Consider the following 20402-nt stretch of genomic DNA (forward strand, 5'->3'; position numbering starts at 1 on the left):
CTCCCCTCTCTCCCCCTCCCACTTCCCACCTCCTCCCTCCAAACCAATCACGTCCCTCTTGCTTCTAGCCCTGTTCATTATCCTACCTCACTCCCCTTCATTCCTAGAAAACAGCTCACCCAGACTCCCCCTCCCCCTCCAGCTCATGCCCACCTTCCATAAATTCCAGCAGCCTGGCAATCAGTAACTTCAGCATCACACTTCACAGCTCTCCGAGTTTACACTACTTACCACGCTCCTCGCTACTGCTCTCTAAGATTTGGGTTGTGGACAGGATGGGGTTGGGGGTGGGGAAGCTTCACTTTAAAATAAATTCTGGGCACAAGTTGAACCTACAGTTAGGTTGACTCCCACATTTCCACGTTTCTTTCTTTCTTTCTTTTTTTTTTAATCAGTGGCTTGGGTCTATGCTCTGTAACATGGTGAAAGACGACTAGATCCTTCAGGGAACAACGGGGAAGAAGTAGAAGAAAAAAAGAAAAAAAATATATATATATATTAAAAAACCTAACCCGGTCCACACAAACATTAGCCCTGGGTCCACCCACTGCATCTCCCCACTCCCCCAACTCCAAGCTCACAGGCCTCGGCTTTTTCCCTTCTGGGTCGTTTATTCCACTCCTTCTGAGCTCAGCTTGCCTCTGAGTCTGTATGTGTGCACACGTGTGTGGCCACTGCTGGCTTCCAAAGGGCTCACCTCTCTACTGCCATTTTGCGAGGGCACCCCTCCTTCGAATCTTACTCTGCCTCTTTCTCTCCCTGCCCCCAACTCAGCCTGAGCCTTTTCCTGTCTCTTAACTCCACCAGTGCAGCAGCAACTAACCGAGCTGCTGGCGTGCGTGCGAGTGTGAGTGTGAGTGTGTGTGTGTGAGTGTGTATGTCTGCGTGCGCAGCTAGGCCAAGCCTGCAAGCCTGCCTGTCACTGGAGAGTTTTAGTTTGCATTCAGAAGAAAGGAGGAGGGGAAGGAGGAAAGGTGGAGGGGGGAGGAGTGAGGGGGGTGCGGAGAAGGGAGGGAGAATGTCTTGTTTGTGGCTTGTCAGCAATTGCTTGAGACAAGCTTCCATGTGTGAAAGCTACTTGGCATGAATGCCTGGGCCGTACCAAGTGTCACCGCAGCAAGAGGGGGAGACAGAAGAAAAACAGATCAGACCAGAGCAGACAATAGGCCCCTAAAGTGTTCCCCCTAAGTTGCTTTGATGTTGTCCTGGTGTCTTGATACCAGGAGGCCAGGGATTGCTGGAAAAGGGTCTTTTTTGTCTTCGTTCACTTCCCCTCCAGTTTCTGCAATGATTCTCCAGAATCTCTGCTCAGGAAAAAGGTAAGCACTCTAACAATTCCTTCGCCTGTGGCGAGCTTGCTCGCCTGTGCTTGGAAGTGGGGCTCTCATTCCTGCGCTGCTCAGGAGGAGCGCTTGGGTCCTGCGATTGGAGCTGCTGCTGTGCCCCTGAAGTCTTTGCCAGACGCTTAGGGCTGGGGATGGCCCCTCTTTCCAGGGAACCCCAGTAACACGATCTGTGCCTCTGGGTTGGTGGGGGGAGAAGGGGTGGAAGGAGAGGGGTGGGAGGAGGATGGGAGGGTGGAGGGTGGGAGGGAAAAAAAGAGAGAGGGAGAGAAGCCTGGAAGAGAGGAAGAGAAGGGCAGAGCCCTGTTTCAGAGAAGCCCCAGCCGGGAGCCCAAGGAGGCCTTGGGAGCTCCGCGCTCTGCATTCGCAGGCTGAGCGAGGCTGCCTGGAGCTGTACTCAGTGACTGCAGAGATTGCATGGCGCTTTGTGTGTGCGAGTATGCCTGTGGGTCTGGGTGTGTGTGTGGACCTCCCACACACTGCCCTGGCGTGTCTCGTAGTGAAGGGGAGGTACCCCAGTCCTGATCACCCAGCCCAGACTCGCAGGAAGAGAGCTGCATGGCGGGCCAGAAGGGTGAGCGAGAGGACTGCCCCGAGACATCCACAAACTTTTCCAGTTTCAGGGAATTCTCTGCTCTGAGACACTATAAAGGAGTTGTTGGGTGCTCCGGGCCTCAGTTTACCCAATCTGTGAACGCGGGAGAGCTGACTGGGGATGCTGCACGCCTCCCAGGGGTGAAGCCAAACAGAGCAGCCCACTCCATGTAATTGTGTGCCAAAATCTTCTGGCTGGCAATGCTGTGGAATCACAAAGTGGAAGTGTGACCATTATTCCTGATTATCGCCGTCATGACGATAAAACCATCATTAAAGACACCGGGAGACAAACAGACCGGCGAGCACAGATCAAGTGTCTGACCATTTCTAATGAAACAAAAACCCCCTTTCCACCTGTTGGCTTCTGTCCTTTTCTCCTGTGTCTTTTCCTTAGATTTATTGGCCGATTTGTAGAGAGAATAGAGTGGGAGGGGTTGGGTTTTTCCTTTTCTCCTCCTTCATCATACATATATATGTATTTAAAGGTCAGTATAAGATTCTCAAAGAGAAAACCTGCCTCCTGTTAAAGCCCTTTATTCAAGACCTTGTGTTTTCTGGTGCTGGCAGGGTGTGCGTGCACATTTGTAAACTACCTTGGAGGTTAAAGATTTTTATTGCGGCTTTTAGAGATTAAATGAGATTTATTTACAATTGCCATTTATCAGAGAGTAAATATCAGTGTAGAAGGGTAAGACTGTGACGGCTGTTTATTCTCTGGCGGTTTTGTGGATAAAACCTTTTGCTTTTTTAAAGTGGCGTCTCAAGAGCTGGGAGGAAGGGAGGCTGAAATCAGAATCTAATATCCGTCTTTCACATGGCTGTTTGGGAGAAAAAAATGTCTGCTTATGTTTTTGAATTGTGAATTTATTTCTGCCTTTACATGGTTCTAGCCCTCTTGAAATTCCCCGGGTGTGGGGGGGGGTTGCTTGCCTGGCTTTAGGTTCTCAGGACTCTGTCTTACTGTTTGTTCAAAAAAGAAATCTGTGGAAGTCTGCGTGGCTGCAACCCCTTCTATCCTAACTCAAATGTTTCAGATGATCTATGATAGCCCAAGGTGGAAGCAAAGAGCCATCCCTGGCTAAGAGTATTTGTGCTCTTCCCACAGAGGCCTGGAAGCCTAGATGCTGGGCGTGGGAGAGGAGGAGAGCATTAGGGGCCTCCATCTGGCACGAAGGTCCCAGAACTTCTTTATTCTATTTTAACGTCTTACATCTTCAGACTTAATCGTCATCTGCTGTGAAGGCTGATGAGCTAGCTCCTTATGATTTGTCTTTGGCAAGCTTCTGGGGCCAGATATCTTTTTTAAAATGTTAACATTTCAGAACTGGAAGGGAGGCGAAAGGTTACTTGTCATGTTTTTAGATGGGAGTGCTTGGTGAAGCTGACTGAAGCACAGGGTCCCGAGCCCCATGAAGGTCGTCACACCAGTCACTCTAACCCCGTCACCGCTTGCTCTCACATACCTATGGGTAGGCACTGTTCCACTCAATGCACTGGGTTCAGCTGGCACCCTGTGCCAGGTTCACGTCACAACAGGACACAGACACAGAAGGCATCGGTTGCACCGCTGATTTGCAGCAGGCACGGTTTTTGAGGATGGAGGAACGTTGAAGGAGCCCATCCTCGGACGATGACCGGTCTTGTTAGCATGATCCACACGAGCCACAGAATCACACAAACCAGTAGTTCCAACACTGATAACGCATATTAAACAGCACGCAGGCAGCACAATGCGGCACAAAGCTGTAGAAGTTATTGGCCTTCCAAACTGTCATTTTTGTCTACGTGATTGAGGTCCCCTGTTCCCAGTCTCACTGAACCCAAGAATCCCAATGGCTGAAGAAAATTCCCACCAGGACCCCTGCACCCTGTACACCCTGTACACCAGAGATGGATAACATCTGTTAACCCTCACTTCACACTTGTTGTGAGCTGGCCTATATAACAGTCATTATCTGGGTAATTCGCATTCACTGTAGCCTCTTTGTAAGCCCTAACGGGTGTTGGAGGACTGTAGTCAGCCAGGTTCCCTTTACTTCTCCCATGGTTTCTGGGCTGATACTAAAGAGTTAGGTGCAGGAAATTTCACCATTATCATTGTCGTTTTGGAATTCCAAAGACAACATTGCAATAAAATGGTCTTCCCCACCCCTCCCAGCAGAGCCCGCTATCTAACTATATGGCAAAATCTTACCAAAAACAAGTTCAGCCAATCCCATTTGGGGTCAGGTTTTTAAACTCTTACTGGTTTGGTGATGTCAGAAGTAGCCCCTACTTCCTCTTTACAGTCTGCCTTGGAGAGAACACACACCCATGCTGCCAGCCACTTCTAAAGAGTCACTTAGAGCTCATCCTAACATCTCCATGGTGTCTTTTTCTAGAGCTCAGGGTAATGTTGTCTTCAGCGCTGTCAACCTGTTTCATCTTCATTTTAAAGGTTAACTTAATGGTTTAAAGAGAAGACAGACATGCCCCCCACATACACATAAATCACAGGTTCGGTGCCTACGTTTCCGGAACCCACACATATTGTGTGGTTAAGTCACATCACGGGCAAAACGAGAGTCATTTCAACACACCCGGAGTTGTTACGCAGTGACGTGCCAAGCCCACGTTGTAGCAACAACCTAAATCAGGAGCTTGTCACGTCTGCATTTGGAACCTGTGGCTCAGGCCTTCTCTCTCAGCAGGATGCATTCAATGTCTTTGATCACTTCCGGACACAGTCCCCTAGACGTGTCACTGAGTGTAGCGGAACCTGTGGGGGAGGCAGCTTGAGTTGGCGCTGGAGTCACCCAGAGAGAGTAAGGGAGTTGAAGAATGAGTAAAAGGAGGATTTGAGTAGAAGAAGATTTAACGGGCAACCAGAGAGCAGGTATACAGGTCAACCTTAGGTCCAAGAGATGTAAAAAGGAAGGCTGTTAGGACATTTTAAAGTGTTCTGTGTACAGACACTTGTATAAGTGCTTCCAGTCCCACTACAGGCAAAACCAACACCGGTGCAAGGCACTCCCTAAACTCATTAGTCACAAACGATGTTTTTGCATGGAGTTTTACAGAAGGAAATTAGTGGGTTCTCTCCCCACAAGAGACATAAATATAAGACATAAAGTGGAAACTTCATTTCTTTTAAGTTTTGGCATTTCAATGTGAATTAGGACCGATGCCTTAGTCCTCTGGCTTAGTGGCTCTCGGGAGTAGGTGCTATTGTTAACCTCAGTTTATATTTAAGTAAGGTTCCATGAGTCATCCAGCCCCCCTCCCCCACCCGGGTGAGATGGCTAACCAATTAAATGGTTCTGTTAGGCCAGCGGTTTGGGTCGTGACCCCCTTGAAGGGGGGCGGTCAAATGACAGTTTCACAGGGGTCTTCAAAGACCATCTGAAAATGCAGATGTTTACACTGCAATTCATAGACTAGCAAAGTTACAATTATAAAATAGCAAAAAAGTAAGCTTATTGTTGGGGTCACTACAGCATGGGGAACTGTATAAAAGGGTTACAGCATTAGGAAGGCTGAGAACCACTGTGTTAGAGCATCTCCTGAGGAGATGGGAGACGGAAGTGAGGGTCACACAATTTGGATTGAAGGCTCTGTGATGACAAGACAGAAAAAGCCTTAGTTTGGACATCCCACCCCCTGCCTTTTATTTTATTTTATTTTATTTTATTTTATTTTATTTTATTTTATTTTATTTTATTTTTTAAACAAAAACCAAAATTCTAAGGATTTTTGACAATAGTTTTAATTAGTTAATCAGAGAAAGGGATTCCTAGATATGACTTAATAGTGACATGTTTTCTATAAAGGGCATTATACCAGCATTCGGCTTGGGCTTGACAGAATCCTTGTTCTCCCACTCTGGATCCTTGTTGGATTGAAGGATTTGGACTAAGTCATCTTTATGGTTCCCTTCAGCTTTGCTAGTCAGTTGTTTTTCTGATCCTGTGAACAGGCTAATGCGTCTAGCCATCTACATGAGGCCTGATTCAAGAGCTGTGCTTGCCAAATAAATACAGTGGGCTTTGTGGATATATAGAATAAATGTATACGCATATGCATCCATACAAACTATATTGACATTTTGAAGTGAAAGCACATTAGGAAAGAGTGGAATTTTAATTTATGGATTGCAAGAGAATTTGCCAGTCAGCATGCAGGCACATGTGCAAGCGACTAAAGAACCATTTTCAAAAGAATAAGCTGTTTTGAATGCACGTCTTCCTGTATAATAAGTATGAATTTAAAATGGATGGGCACTGGGTGCATCTCTCAGCTTCACTGTTCTCACGTGCTCTCTCATGGCAACCGCGCTGTTCCTTTTTGTATTATGGTCATGTGTTGTTTTGAGGGTGCAAAGGACCTGTTTAAGAAACTGTAGTGCTGACCATCCATGCCATGAATCTCCTACCCACTCTGCTTTGGGGGATGGCAGGCCTAGCGACAGTCTTTATCCTATGTAACTCACGAATGTTCTTGTGGAAGAAGAACCTTCTGCTAAGTTACTTGCAGATTGTGTGTGTGTCTATATGCCTAGCTTAGGGTGTGAGTAACAGACTGAATGATGACTGAGATCCAGACAGAGAGGCTAGAGAATAAATGTTCCTTTCATTCACTATGTCCCCTCCATGAATCATCTCAAGAACTATCCATTTAGAGTTGGACAAACCTTTGGAAGATAATGTTTAAAATTTTTTACATGATAGCTCTTTTTTTTTAAAAAAAAATGTATTTATTTATTTTTAATTTTATTTTATTTATACGAGTACACTAGCTGGTTGTGAGCCACCATGTGGTTGCTGGGAATTGAACTCAGAACCTCTGGAAGAACAGTCAGTGCTCTTAACAACTGAGCCATCTCTCCAGTCCCCATGATAGCTCTTAATGCAATTTTTAGAACCCCAGGATAAATTCTTCTACCATGTTTTAGGAATATCATCTTGCCCGTGTCAGGGCAGCCCATTTCAAGCCTGTGTTGACAGTTAGTAAACCAGGAACTGTTTTTATTGGTCTCAATTTTTTTATCTGAAAAAATATATGGTGTATAAGATATAATTACTTTCTAACTCAGAAAGGGGATTTGAGGAGTGTGTATAATTATGTTTTACTTATTCTTTTATTCTGAGTTGTTAAAAATTCCTAACAGTAGATCTCTTGTTTATTTCATAATCATCCTAAAATGCACATAGTAATAGAAATATATTAGTGACTTCAGAGGTAGAGAAGTGGAATGGATTTATCAGCAGTATGATTGTACTCTGTAGACATGTGTAGAATATTTAGTTGCTGATGGATGCTAACAGGGTAATAAACAAAAAGTGCTCTATGCATCACACTGCTCAGCCCATTTCCCATCATCCAAGCAGTTACCAAGGGTTTTAACGTCACTCACTTGATAATTAAAAATACCTTGACGTTGCCGGGCAGTGGTGGCGCACGCCTTTAATCCCAGCACTTGGGAGGCAGAGGCAGGCGGATTTCTGAGTTCGAGGCCAGCCTGGTCTACAGAGTGAGTTCCAGGACAGCCAGGGCTACACAGAGAAACCCTGTCTCGAAAAACCAAAAAAAAAAAAAAAAATACCTTGACGTCTAAAGCTTTGGAGAGCTTTTATAATTCCACAAAACAAACAAACAAACAAACAAAAACAAACAAAAAAACATAAGGACTCTTTTCTTTTTCCTGAAAAAATAAAAAAAAAAGAACCCCAACAGCCATGAATGGCCTTTGGAAGGAGCAATGCCCCCACCAGCTAAGAAGGAAAGCTTTTGGCCCCCGAGGCTGCTACCTTGTTATCTAGGTATGCTTGCCTTTGTTGTAGGCGTTGGCTGGTGCAGCTAGGGGAGAACTGTTACAGGGGATCTGTGGACAAGGGACAGGTTGAGTGAATGGTCAAGAGCTTGCTTGCTCTCGTCATGGCTGTTTGGTGGTTTACTGGACTGAAGTACATAAGCACTCAAGTATCCAAGGCAGCATAGTCTAAAAAATCAGGACTTGAACTCGCATTTCAGGGGCCAGGATCTCTCTGCCTACACTGTCTTCTGCTTTGTCTTTTCCAAACTAGTTCCCTAGACCCCCTTCTGGACCACCTAGGGTGGGCATGTACTTAGGCCATCCTGCACTGGATTCATCTGCCTCCTCCTTTAGTCTGTTGTATCCTCAAGGGTCGACATAAGTTTTAAACTTTGTACCTTAATGCCCAGGGCAGGGTGAAACAGAAAAGGGAGCAATCAATGTTGTTGAATAAACAATTTTCATTAGAAATAGCTTCTTATGACACTGGGGAGACAGATCAGTGGGTAAAGTGCTTGCCTTGTAAGCACAAGAAGCTGAAGACCCAAGTTCAAATCCCCAGCACCCATATAAAAACCCAGACCTTGTAACATGTGTCTGTAACTCCAGCACTGGACTGGGGTGTGGAGGGGAGGGGTGGGGCATGTGGAGACAGGCAGCTCTCCTAGGTTCGCTGATTCAGCAAAATCCAAAATCCAGGGATTTTTTTTTTCCAGGTTCTATGAGAGACCCTAACTCAAGAAAAAGAAGAGGTGGAGAGTAGTAAAGGAAGACACTTGACAGCCACCTCTAGCCTCCACATGCATACACACAGGCAAGTGCACCCTAACACACAGGGGTGCATACACATGCATCACAGACACACGAAGGGGGAAAAACATACTTTCCAAATAACTTTTTAAAAAAAGACTTATTTATTTATTTATTTATTTATTTATTTATTTAATGTATATGAGAGCTCTCTTTGCATGTTTATCTGCAAGCCAGAGGAGGGCACCAGAACTCATTACAGATGGTTGTGAACCACCATGTGGTTGCTGGGACTTGAACTTAGGACTCCTGGAAGAGCAGTCAGTGCTCTAAACCACTGAGCCATCTCCCCAGCCCTGTTTACAAATAACATAACCAGCCATGTATCGTGTCACATACGTTTAATCTCTGCACCAGAGAGGCTGAACTGGTGAATCTCTGTGAGTTCAAGGGCTGCCTAGAGAGACTCTGTCTCAAAAACTAGAAGAAGAAAATAAATTAATGTTTAAACAAATAGAAAAGATAATGGAAAAGATATGAAATCATCAATCTTGTATATATCTCATCAAAGAAGGAAATGTCTTATGCGGTATTCATTCTTTTACAGAAGAATGTCACAAGAGAATGAATTACTCATTCACCCTGAAGTTCTGGGATACCCCAATCTATCCTTGTCTTATGACTGTCGCTCTAGTTTCTCATTGTTGAGCTTTGCAACTCCTGCTAAGAGGATTTTTCGTTTATTTACCTTTTGCATATGAACGCTTTATCTGCATGGACACCTCCATGCCAGAAGAGGGCATCAGACCCTATTGTAGATAATTGTGAGTTACCATGTGGTTGCTGGGAACTGAACTCAGGACCTTTGGAAGAGCTGCCAGTGCTCTTAACTGCTGAGCCATCTCTCCAGCCCCAAGAGTTTATTTTTTATGTAAAAAAAAACCAAAAAACAAAAAACACTAACACTCAGTGTGATGGTACCCTTTCCTAACCCTTTGTAGAGTCATTTACTGATATTTAGGCAATAACTAAAGAGATGTTTCCTGAGAAAGTCTACACAGTCAGACAACAGCAAGGCAACTGCTTTGCCTCCAGACATCTGGACTATCAGAAATAGAAAAGCAATCATATGCTTTAATTTTCGAAACATAGGTATAAGTGCAGAAACCTCCAGACAAGGGCCAAGGGCTTTTAGTTGCAAAGAACTGGGTCACTCAAGTTTCCTCAAGCAAAGGGGCATTCCTGGTGAGGATGCCCACAGCCAAGTGGAAGTCACAACTGGACACCTCTCCAGGACTGTGCCAGCTTCAAAGACAGCCACCTGCCAATCTCAGCATCTCCCTGCTGCTTCTTTGTCACCTTTGGTTCCCTGTGACCATAGGCTTTTTGCTTTATTACGGGAGCACCTTTTAATTTCATAGCTTCTTTTTGCTGATGCCTAACTGTTGCTTCTTAGACTTGTCTGCACTCCCATGCCCAGCTTCTGCCTTGCTGGCTCTGTGGCTTCTTGGTTCATAGTCTTTCGGTTGTACTTTTCCTGATGACTGCTTTATCCTCTCAGAGTCCTTTCTTCTTAGTGCACATTCCTGAGAATCCAGTTAATCCCTTTTATCTTTTCTTTGTCACACCTGTAATTCTTGGTTGACTGTGGTTGTAGTTGTTCGAGTTCCAAGTTCTCCCATAGTATATAGAGGAGGGAGGAGCACAGCTGTTTCTGTTTGGTGTAAGCAGAGAGGCCTTTTGGTAGAAACTATGGAAGGGCTCCCTTCCTTTCCATGTAGCTGGCAACAGCACGCTTGACATATCTAATATAAGCCCATTATGAGAGTATAAGTCAAGAATAACCAGGTTATTAAAAATTAAAATATTTCATCGGTGACAATTAGTATAACTGTGATAAGAAAGCCATGGGACGAATAGCAAATTCATAACCAAGGAAGAAACAGGGAGATGGAAGAGAGTTAGAGCTAGCCTTACATATCATGTTGTATGCTTGTTAGACAACAAGAGTAAGTGAATGGTGAGCACAAACATATGCTGACACAGATCCCAGAGGCTAGCTTACAAAGCAAGCAGAACCCTGGAATTGAAGACCAGGGAGACAAAGAGAAGTATTAAACTCCGTAGGGAGTTTGGGCCTGGACGTTCTTCTGTGTTTTCCCCTAGGCTTCCCGAGTCTATTCTTCATCCTTTTTATCTGACGTTCTGAACAACCTGAACTGAACCGGTGATAAGACCGTGGACTGTTCTCTCTCCAACTCACTTTACTCCCCTGTCAAATATGGACCATACTAATTATTTCAATACCTTGTAATATAAATTAAATTAGACGGGACCATATCTTTAAAGTGAGTAATATATTATCTGGCATTAATAAGTCCTCGCTTGATTGTAGCAATTACTCTAATACACGGAAAGGAAGGAAATGTTGATGAGATAATATGCTGAGGAAAATTTCACTTGTTACATCATTGACTCCTTGGAGTGGCCCTGAGAGACTTGTGTTTCTACTTTATGAATGAGAAAACAATAACAATGTTGCTGGGGGTGTAGCCTAGGGATAGAACATTTGTCTAGCATAGACAAAGCCCAAAGTTTGACCCCCAGCACCCCACCCATTCCCATAACAACAACATAAGCCCCAAGAAGGAAAGGGTATATAATTATTTGTCATGAGCCAAATGAGCTAAGCTAAGCTTTTTCATACACTGCTGTTATTAATATTTCCATCTCATAGTTAAGGACGCTGAGATCCTGAGAATGTAATTTGCCCAAGGTCCCACAACTAGTAAATGATAGTCACAGCTGCAGCCTGTGTCTTTTAAATCCAGGCAGTCTGGCTCCAGAAGTTGCCAGAGTTCCATCTAACTGAGTCAAGGTTCAGGTCTTATTAAAGGTGCTAGTTCAGGTCACTTTCAGAGAGGTGTGCAGGTTGAATGCGGGGCTGTGGTAGACACGCAGCTGGAATGGGCACTTGAGTCCAAGTCCTGTGATGCAATAGGCAAGGGCGACTTTTGGAACGGGTACAGACAATTTTTAAAAATAGCTTAAATACATCAAAATAAGGTCTCTGAGATCCGAAGAAATGATATAACAAGCATGTGAAGGATATCTATCGTATCAGGCAATCAAAAGTGAGTGTGATTTGGTGAGGAGTTAAAGATGAGTGAGGCTTGAACCCCTACCCATAAGGTGCGTTCATCCTGGTGGAGGGAGACAGATAATCACACAACTAATTATAAACCATATAGCAACGGACCACAGAACTGCAGCAGCCAAGGGAGAGAAAGATTAATTTGGCAGTGATGAGCATGGTAGAGGAACCGGGGAAGGCTTCATACAGGAGATGACATTTGCAATTGTCCTTTAGGGACAACTTTAGAAGTACCAGAAGCCTTCTATAATTTCCTTTTTCTTCACACTAGTGATTTTCTAAAGATAGTATTAAATAGATAACTTTATATGGAAATATAGCACTCACATAATATGTATGCAGTGTTTTCAAAGATTAGGTTCTCTGAGGGAAAATGGAGAAATATCTACTCTTAATACTCATGACAGTATTGGTATTTCCCCGGTCTGCACTTACGCAGATATCTAGTAATGGAGTCAGAAAATGGAATTGTCCAGTCTGTGCTTTCAAGGTTGGGCCTCCAAAGCTGTGTGACAGCTGCCCAGGGCCCAAATGGTATATTTGCTTGTTCTCAGAAACACTAAGGAAGTCCTAGGGAAATCCAGACAGGCCATTTGTCTCTTCCTCCTCTTCTTCCTCTTCTTCCTCCTCTTCCTCTTCTTCCCCCTCTTCCTCCTCTTCCTCCCCCCTTCTTCCTCATTCTCCTCTTCTTCCTCCTCTTCTTCCACTTCCTCCCCCGTCCCCTCTCCCCCGCCTCTCCTGCTTTTCTTCTCTTTAAGGTTTATTTACTTATGAGTGCTTTGCTTGCATGTATGTCTGTGTGCCATGTGTCCACCTGGTGCCCTCAGGGGTCACAAGAGAGCTTTGGATTCTCTGAAACTGGAGATATAGATGGAACTGACTGCCATGTGAGTGGTGGGAATCAACCTGGGTTCTTCTTCAAGAACAAGTGCTCCTAACCACTGAGCCACCTCTCCAAGCCCCCATTTATCTGTTCTTTGATTAGAGATTTTAGTTTGTAATTAGATAGTCCCAGTTTTCATTACATTTAGAACCAGGTTTTCTGGATTTTTTTTTTTTAAAGGCCACACCAATTTGTGATATCCTGTGTTGTCTCCATAAACATACTTGTGATTGTTGGTCTGAGTTCTGGTTGTTGATTAACTTGAGTTGCTCCATCCCAATTTAGCTCAAAGAAACCACCACATAGACATCTGCTGCATTTGGTTTCAGTTCACTGGCATATTCAGTTCTGCACTGTAAAACAGAAACCCAAGTAAGAGCTCTTGAATGGGTTGGTGGGTCCTCGGTTCAACTCTCCTCACCCCATACTTTTGTTGATGAGCATTATTCTCTTTCCATCTTCCAAAGACCCAACTCAAATGCTGTTTTCCTCCATCCTTAGAGGAGCTCCAGTGCCAGTGTGCCCGTGTTCTCTTCCAATATCTTTCTAGTGGCCACACCAGCATCATGTATTTATTACCACAGATCATTTACAGATAGTGCAGAAGGGAGCTGATGTGCTGGTTAATTTACTGTCAGCTTGGCACAGCTCCAAGAAGAAAGACCCTCAACTGAGAATACACCCCCACTAAATTGTCTGTAGGCAAATCTGTTGGGTATTTTCTTGATAATGATTGATATGGGAAGACATTCCAGGCTGAGCAACTTCTGGTCAGGTTGTCCTGGGTTGTAGAAGAAAGCACACTGCTCAAGCCATGAGGAGCAAGCCATTAGGCAGTGCTCCTTCACGGCCTCTGCTTCAGGTCCTGCCTCCAGGTTCCTTCCCTGACTTCACTCGGTGATGGATTGTGACCTGGGAGGTGGAAGCCGAAGGAACCCTTTCTTCTCCAAGTTGCTTTTGTTTAGGGTGCTTACTGCAGAGTAGAAAACACAGCAAGCTTTTAGAGTCCATGCATCCCACGGACCACAAAGCCACAAAAAGGTAGCCATGACGAGCAAGTGCTATTCAGAATTGCTTATTGAGCTCAACCAAATTGAATTCTTGCCTTAGTTGGCTTGGATTTGGGCACGATAATCTGGATGTCTGTGCTTCATTTCTCTTTAGGGGGAGAAAGTATTTTAAGCCAGTCATGGTAGCTCCTGTATTACCAACACTTGGAGGCTGAGGCAGGGGAATTGCTGAGAATTTGAAGCCAACCTGGGCTACATAACAAGTACCAAGCCATCTTGGGCTACAGAGTGAGACCTCTAGTTACAAGTAGATGAACAACAAACAAAAAATGTCAATGACTTTAGGATGAAAGAGATCACACGCTGTTACCATTATTGTAATTATTAATAAGCATCAACAGAGCAATATGAAGTGATAAAATTACTTCCTTTGCTTGCCTTTGCAGGCAGAGTTGGAAGGCTCGATAAACTAACTGGCCCCTTCCATCTTTAATATCTATGATTCTTTGAAATTTTATGTAGACAAGTGCAAGCTAATGTACACTGGAAGGAACAATTGCAGCGGCTCATACTCGCTGATGGGCTCTGAATTACTCTACTTGTAAGTGCTCAGGAAAAAGATCTCAGATTCATTGTGGATTGCTCAATGGAGACATCTGCTCGCCGTGCGGCAGCAGTCAGAAGAATGAATGAGATATAATAGGCTGTATTAACTTTGAGAATGGAATAAAGAAGAATGCAGAAAATAATATAGTGCACATAATTTGGCATTGACTATTTCTGTAATTACAATAAAACATTTTAATGATATACATTGATGTTATGACTTCACCTTAAAAATCAGAATTCAGCACTGGATCCTTTCATTTCAAAGAAAACAAAGCAGAATTATAAAGGATCCAGAGAAAAACAACAGACACTCTCAAAGGCGTGCAAGGGACTCGCCTGTAAAGAGGCACTGGAAAGACGAGGACGCTTTAATTTGGGTAAAGAGGCGGGTGGGGGTGGATGACATTGTATAAATTTATTTAAAATTAATGAAAGTTTCAGAAAATTGCTAGAGCTGGCGTCTGATTATCCTTGGTAATGGAGGTCAGAGATAGGCAGGATAATTGAAATCCCCGATTATCTCCTACCTTCATTTTAGCCATTAGCGGTAGCATCCTGCCCTGGCACAGTCTTAACAAATGAGTAAAAATGGGAAGCCCAACGGCGCAGGGTTTGTGAAGTGGACAGCCATGGGAAAGGCGGCCTGAGGTAGCAGGCTACTGTGCAGTATGCCGCCAGGAAGCCTGATTTCCAGTTCCTGCTCTCTGTCCGTCATCTGCATAACCTGGAGTGTTATACTTAACTTCTGTCCCCATGCCTAGGGTTCCTGGAACAACTCAATGAGCAGGTTGGCATGGCTCCTAGCTCCCAGGTCTTACACACTCTGTGGTCCCTCCACTCAGCATCCCAGTCCTTACGCTCTTGGAAGGCAATTTTAGAAGGTTGTGAGAAGATGCTATTATCCTCAGAAGTATCCTCCACAGCCCTGGCTCTTGGGGAGCCTGGAAGGAATTTTGCATATGTTTTCATTTTATTTTGAGGTCCCCTCATGTAATCTTCCCAAGAGCCCACCAAGGTGGGAACCCCTCCTCTCCTCCCCTTTCAAATTCAGACCCTGAGGCATAGGGGACTGGCTTTAGAACCATGGCCATTACAGATCAGAGATGACACCAAGGCTGCTGGCCTCTCCGTTCATTATGTGTCTCTGATTCACCCAGTGAAAAGTAACTGTCCTTTCCTTAGTCTCCTGGAGGCTCCTGTGTCATTCCTGAGCACCCAGTGCAGAACTCACCCTTCCCTCAAACCCTGAGCCTTCTCCCCTAAAAGGGCAACATGTTTGCCTAGGCATCCCCCAGACTGTAGTCCTTAACATATTAAGTTACTGAGTCCAGAAGGCCCTAAACCCAATTCAATAATAGTCAACTCGAATAATTCAAACCCAATTCAAATAATAGTCAGTGGTTTTAGTTAAGCAAGTTAGTTAGAACAGCAGTCATACAAAACAATGAAATCATTCCTTAAGCCTTTATTTTAGCTTAAAACTCCCCTTGGGGTTTTGTTGTGAGCCAAAGCTTTGTCCTTAGGGTTCAGGACTTCCCATGAGAACCCTGATTCTTTTGTCTGTTTTGTTTTTGTTTTATTTTGGTTTTTCAAGACAGGGTTTCTCTGTGTAGCCCCGGCTGTTCTAGACTTCACTCTGTAGACCAGGCTGACCTGGAACTCAGATAAATCCACAACCCAAGTGCTGGAATTAAAAGATATGTACCTGTTGAGAACCCTGATTCTTAATTCTGTGTAAACCCCAACCATTGAAGTTTTCCCAATCTTTTTTGCTTGCTGTCTTCAAAGTGGAGTAATATCTGAAAGAGACCGGAGAAGCAATCGAGTTTTTCCAGATGCAGTGAAGTTTTACAGCTGGCTCTCCCACACTACTGACAGTACATTGTTTATTTTTAATTGTGTATGTGTGTTGGCAGGGGATGGTGTGTGCCCATGAGTGCACATGAGTACACAAGTCCCAGGAGGCCAGAGGCATCAGATCCTCCAGAGCTGGAGTCTCAGGTGGTTGTGACTCATGTAAATGGGGTACTGGAAACTGATTTCTAATCCTCTGCATATGCAAATCCGCTCTCTTAACCATTGACTTTCCATGCCAGGCTTTTAGCAACCCACCTTAAAAGCCTGTCTTATACTTAGAGTTGTAGACATGGTTTCTTTTTTGCACCTATATTTCATTATTTCAAATACATTTCGTTAAATCATGTTGTTATAATAATGCAAAGAACCAGTGCAGATAGTCTGCAAACATAAACTCTTGGTGAACAGAAAACTCCTGCAGAGGACGATGTCCCAGGGTAACCTTTTGCTTGAAGAAGTGTCTCAGCACACCATGGACCTTCAATGTGTACGTTGAAATAGGGAATGGAGGCCACCGATGAGTCAGTTATATGCCTTCACTGGAGGGTGCCTCAGCTCATCATGGCTTCTGTTGCATACTTCTGCCCTGAAAGCTGAATTCCCTGAAGGTCTAACTTTCATCTCTGTAGTAATTCCCGGAACCCAGCATAGTGATAGGTATATATTGAGCCATTAATGAACACTGACTAACCAGCCAGCTAACAGGCTAAACCAAAACTCAAATTGGCCACTATATATCCTCTGGTGGGAATACACCAAGCCTCAAGCCACTGCATAGAAAGAGCTGGCGAATGAATTTCAAATGTTGCTGCAAGGTTAGCTCATGTATACTTTTCGATAGTTAAATAATGTAAATCAGATATTAAGGAGTGGATTCCGTGTAATATGTAATTAACCTAGGTAACTCACCAACGTAAAATAACTGCAAGGCAACGCTTGATAACATTTTATAAGGGATTAGATATGTTCTTACATGGGGAAAAATCTGTACTTACAACACAGTGACTGACTACAAAAAGTCTCTGTGATGATTACGTTCAGGGCCAAGTCAGGTCAAGAAAAAACTCTCCCCTACCGATGCCTCTGTGCAGCATCCAGTTTATTATATGCTTCTGTGGCAAAGTGAAGCATCGTAAGAGCACAGGAGAGAGAAGTCAGACCTGAAGGATATTAAACTTGACAAAGACATTCTGTGGTGGGTGATTGGTTGGGAAGATGGGGTGGGGGAGAGGATAAGTGTTGGTGATGGCAGGCAGAGCCTGTTTCCCAAAATAAAACCAGATAACACATTTAGGCTTCTAGTCAACAAATGAGTTTCAATTTGAACCAAAATATACTGAGTGAGCACAGTTGGAACATTAAAGAATGTTTACGTGACCACAGGAGAAGCGAGATGGGAAAGCCTACACATGTTACATGTACCAGCATGTGCTCATGTGTGCAGAATAGAAATGTTTGGAGGATTGGGTGGGTGTGATCTTTCTCATCAGTCTTTCATATTGCAGATCTGCAGGTCAGTTTCAATGATTAGCTCTGGAGGACCTGTCCTTCCTTCAAGAGGCTGTGAGATGATTCTCTGGAAAAACAGAAGTGAGACTAGCATTGTCTGGAGTAGTCCTTGGGTCCAGTCTGTATGCTTAATCTTTTTTTTTTTAATGTAAATTGCCATTGATTTTCTTTTTTTCTTTGAGACATGGTTTCACTATGTAACACTGGCTGTCCTAGAACTGACTATGCAAACTAGGCGGGCCTTGAACTCACAGAGCTCTACTCTGCCTCACCAGTGCAGAGATTAGAGGTGTGCCCCATCATCCACCCCACCACTGAGGTTTTTTTTTCCTAACAAGATCTATTGAATATGCTATTGTGAAAGAAGAAATCCCCACTACCAATTAAAATTACATGTATGTTGTACCTACTGTCAACATCAGAATGTTTGAACCACTTTTAGAGCCACTAAAATGTAAAAGGCATGCATGTTGAAATCAACAAAGTATGGTATTCCAATTAATGCCCCCAATAACTGCTAGTCAGTGATATGTGTGGATGAAGAAAGTGAGGCTCAGGGAGGTCAAATAATTCACTTCAAATCAAACATCAGAGCAGATGTCAGAATCGGGCTGGGACAAAATCTGTCTCCAAGTCCAGTTCTTTCTCACAGCCCCATGCCACAGACTGAGCCAGTATTTCCCCAGATCTCAGAGATGCAGCAGCAGGAACAACAACAACCCCCTAGTACTCTGCCAGGAGCATTATTTCATTTTGGATCTGGCTCCCAAACACCTTTCCTCTGAGGATGGCTGAAGGACACCTGAGCCTGCCAGGGCTGTCTAGGGAGGGAAGGGAATTTTGAGTTCCTGGGGTCTGTTCTCCTGATTAGAACCTGAACTCTTGGTATTAACACTCCCCCTCCCCAGAGATTCCTACAGAATCTGAGAGGACCAAGCGGGGACAGGCTGCTCGGGCAACTTGGTCGGTGCCCCTTTGGCAGCTTTATTTTCATCTGTCTGGGGTCCTGGCTCTGTTTGTGAGACACAGTCAGTTTCATCCATATTAACAATACCTGGCTCTTCCCATGCTTGGGAATGGGTGTGAGGTCCTCTTAGGACTCCCTCTCTCTGGGTGGCGATCTCTAAGTTCCTCAAAGGCTGTGGTATAAAGACTGCTTTCTCGACAGCCATTGTACAAATGCGCTTACTGCTCTCCATACCCCTTGTTTTGTTTTGTTTTGTTTTGTTTTGTTTTGTTTTGTTTTGTTTTGTTTAAAAAAAAAGGCATCACTACTGATGTCTGTGCGCCTTTGGAGTGAGCGTTGTCACCTCACTAACCTTGAGTACACTCTTCTCTTGGTGCAATTCCCTGGGAGAATGCAATGCTTGCTTTTTCTAGCATCTCATCTGAATGTGTAAGTGCCTGCTCCCCTGGGTGGGTGAGCTTCTCTGTCTCTGGCTGTATCTCTTTTCCACTCTGTCCACATGCCACTGTGTAGGCAATTTGGACTTTAGTAATTTATATATTTAGATTTAAATTGTTTCTGCTCCTCTCAATTTTGAAATTAATTTTGTGAGGATTGACATTCTATTTATTTTCAATTGTGTGTGTGTGTGTGTGTATGTGTGTGTGTGTGTGTGTGTATGCGCACTGAGAGTGTGCCCATGTGCATTTGTGCACATGGACACATTGAGTGTAGGCACCTGAGGAGGCCAGAGGGTTCTGGTCTCCTGGGGCTGGAGTTATAGTTGATTGCAACTCTTGTGTGGGTTCTTGGAATCAAGCTAGGCCCTCTGTAAGAGAAGTATCCTCTCTTAACCGCTGAGCCCCACATTTGACATTTTGAGAGTCGTTTGTTGTGGGTTTGCTTGCTTACTTTTGATAGCCATGCTTCCAATTTTGTAGCATTCTTTAAAAAAAAATTTTTTTAGTTAATTTTTATTTAATTTTATTTTGTGTGTATGAGTGTTTTGCCTCTGTGTGTGTGTGTGTGTGTGTGTGGTGTGTGTGTGTGTGAGCGCGCTCGTGAGCCTGGCCCTCATGGAAGTCAGAAAAGCATGTGAGATTCCCCGGAAATGGAATTACAGACAGTTTGTTAGTCACCGTGCAGTACTGGGAATCAAACCTGGGCCCTCTGGGAGAGCAGCAAGTGCTTTCACTACTGAGCTATCTCTCCAGCTCCCAATTTCATAGTATTCTTAAATGAGATTATTTTTAAAGTTCTGTCAGCAGTTTAAGTGTCGGCTTTGTAATGAGATGCTTAGCAAAAGATCATTCCTGATTTTCATCCTCTAATGACCTATTCAAAAATCCTTGGCTTTAACCACATCATTGCTGTTCAAACAGAGCAGGGTAGGCTGGGGATGGAATAAGAAATCCTGTAGGGACTAATTGACCAGATCACCCGATTCGCCTGTCATTCAATGTCACAGCACAGTTCTCCAGCCAGTTTGAGAGAACGACAGGTGTTTTACATCTCACACTCCACTGTAACCGGCTTGAAGTCTGCATGTGCCGAGTGTGTTCTCCTGAGTTAGCTCTTTCAAGACCATGGCTCTTTCCCAAATGGTAGTAGAGTCCTTCTGACTCCAGTGTTGCAGTAGAGAGGCACAGTCTTCTACCATCCCTCAGAGAATCGAAGGCAAGAGAGCAGACACCTCATTCATCTCTAAAAACCATTCATCTCTAAAAACAGAAGCCAACACTCACCTTCCTGTTGATATCTCAGAGATACAAAAATTGTAAAATAGTTATTGAAAAAGATTATTCTAGGGATTCTTGGGCTGTAGAACAATAGTTGGGTCTGTAAAACCAGGAATTAGGCTAGCCATGGTGGTGCATGCCTTTAATCCTAGCGATTGGGAGGCAGAGGCAGGGGCAGGGGCAGGGGCAGGGGCAGGGGCAGGGGCAGGGGCAG

General features: G+C 44.2%; 1 protein-coding gene and 1 non-coding gene across 4 annotated transcripts in view; one reads left to right on the top strand and one right to left on the bottom strand.

Annotated features, from left to right (window-relative positions):
* Nucleotides 1-1024: 1024 nt before the first annotated feature.
* Bcl9 (BCL9 transcription coactivator) overlaps nt 1025-20402 on the top strand; it is an 85084-nt gene continuing 65706 nt past the window's right edge. For all 3 annotated transcript variants that reach the window (XM_028789761.1, XM_028789762.1, XM_028789763.1), the window contains exon 1: nt 1025-1319. The gene's annotated coding sequence lies outside the window, so the exon portion shown is untranslated. The remainder of the gene's footprint in view (nt 1320-20402) is intronic.
* Nucleotides 19702-19787, bottom strand: LOC114640777. The gene has a single exon (XR_003714199.1). It is a non-coding gene; the product is annotated as a small nucleolar RNA SNORD71 (small nucleolar RNA).

This window comes from Grammomys surdaster, unplaced genomic scaffold, assembly GCF_004785775.1.
Source record: "Grammomys surdaster isolate TR1022 unplaced genomic scaffold, NIH_TR_1.0 125849, whole genome shotgun sequence".
Taxonomy (NCBI): Eukaryota; Metazoa; Chordata; class Mammalia; order Rodentia; family Muridae; genus Grammomys; species Grammomys surdaster.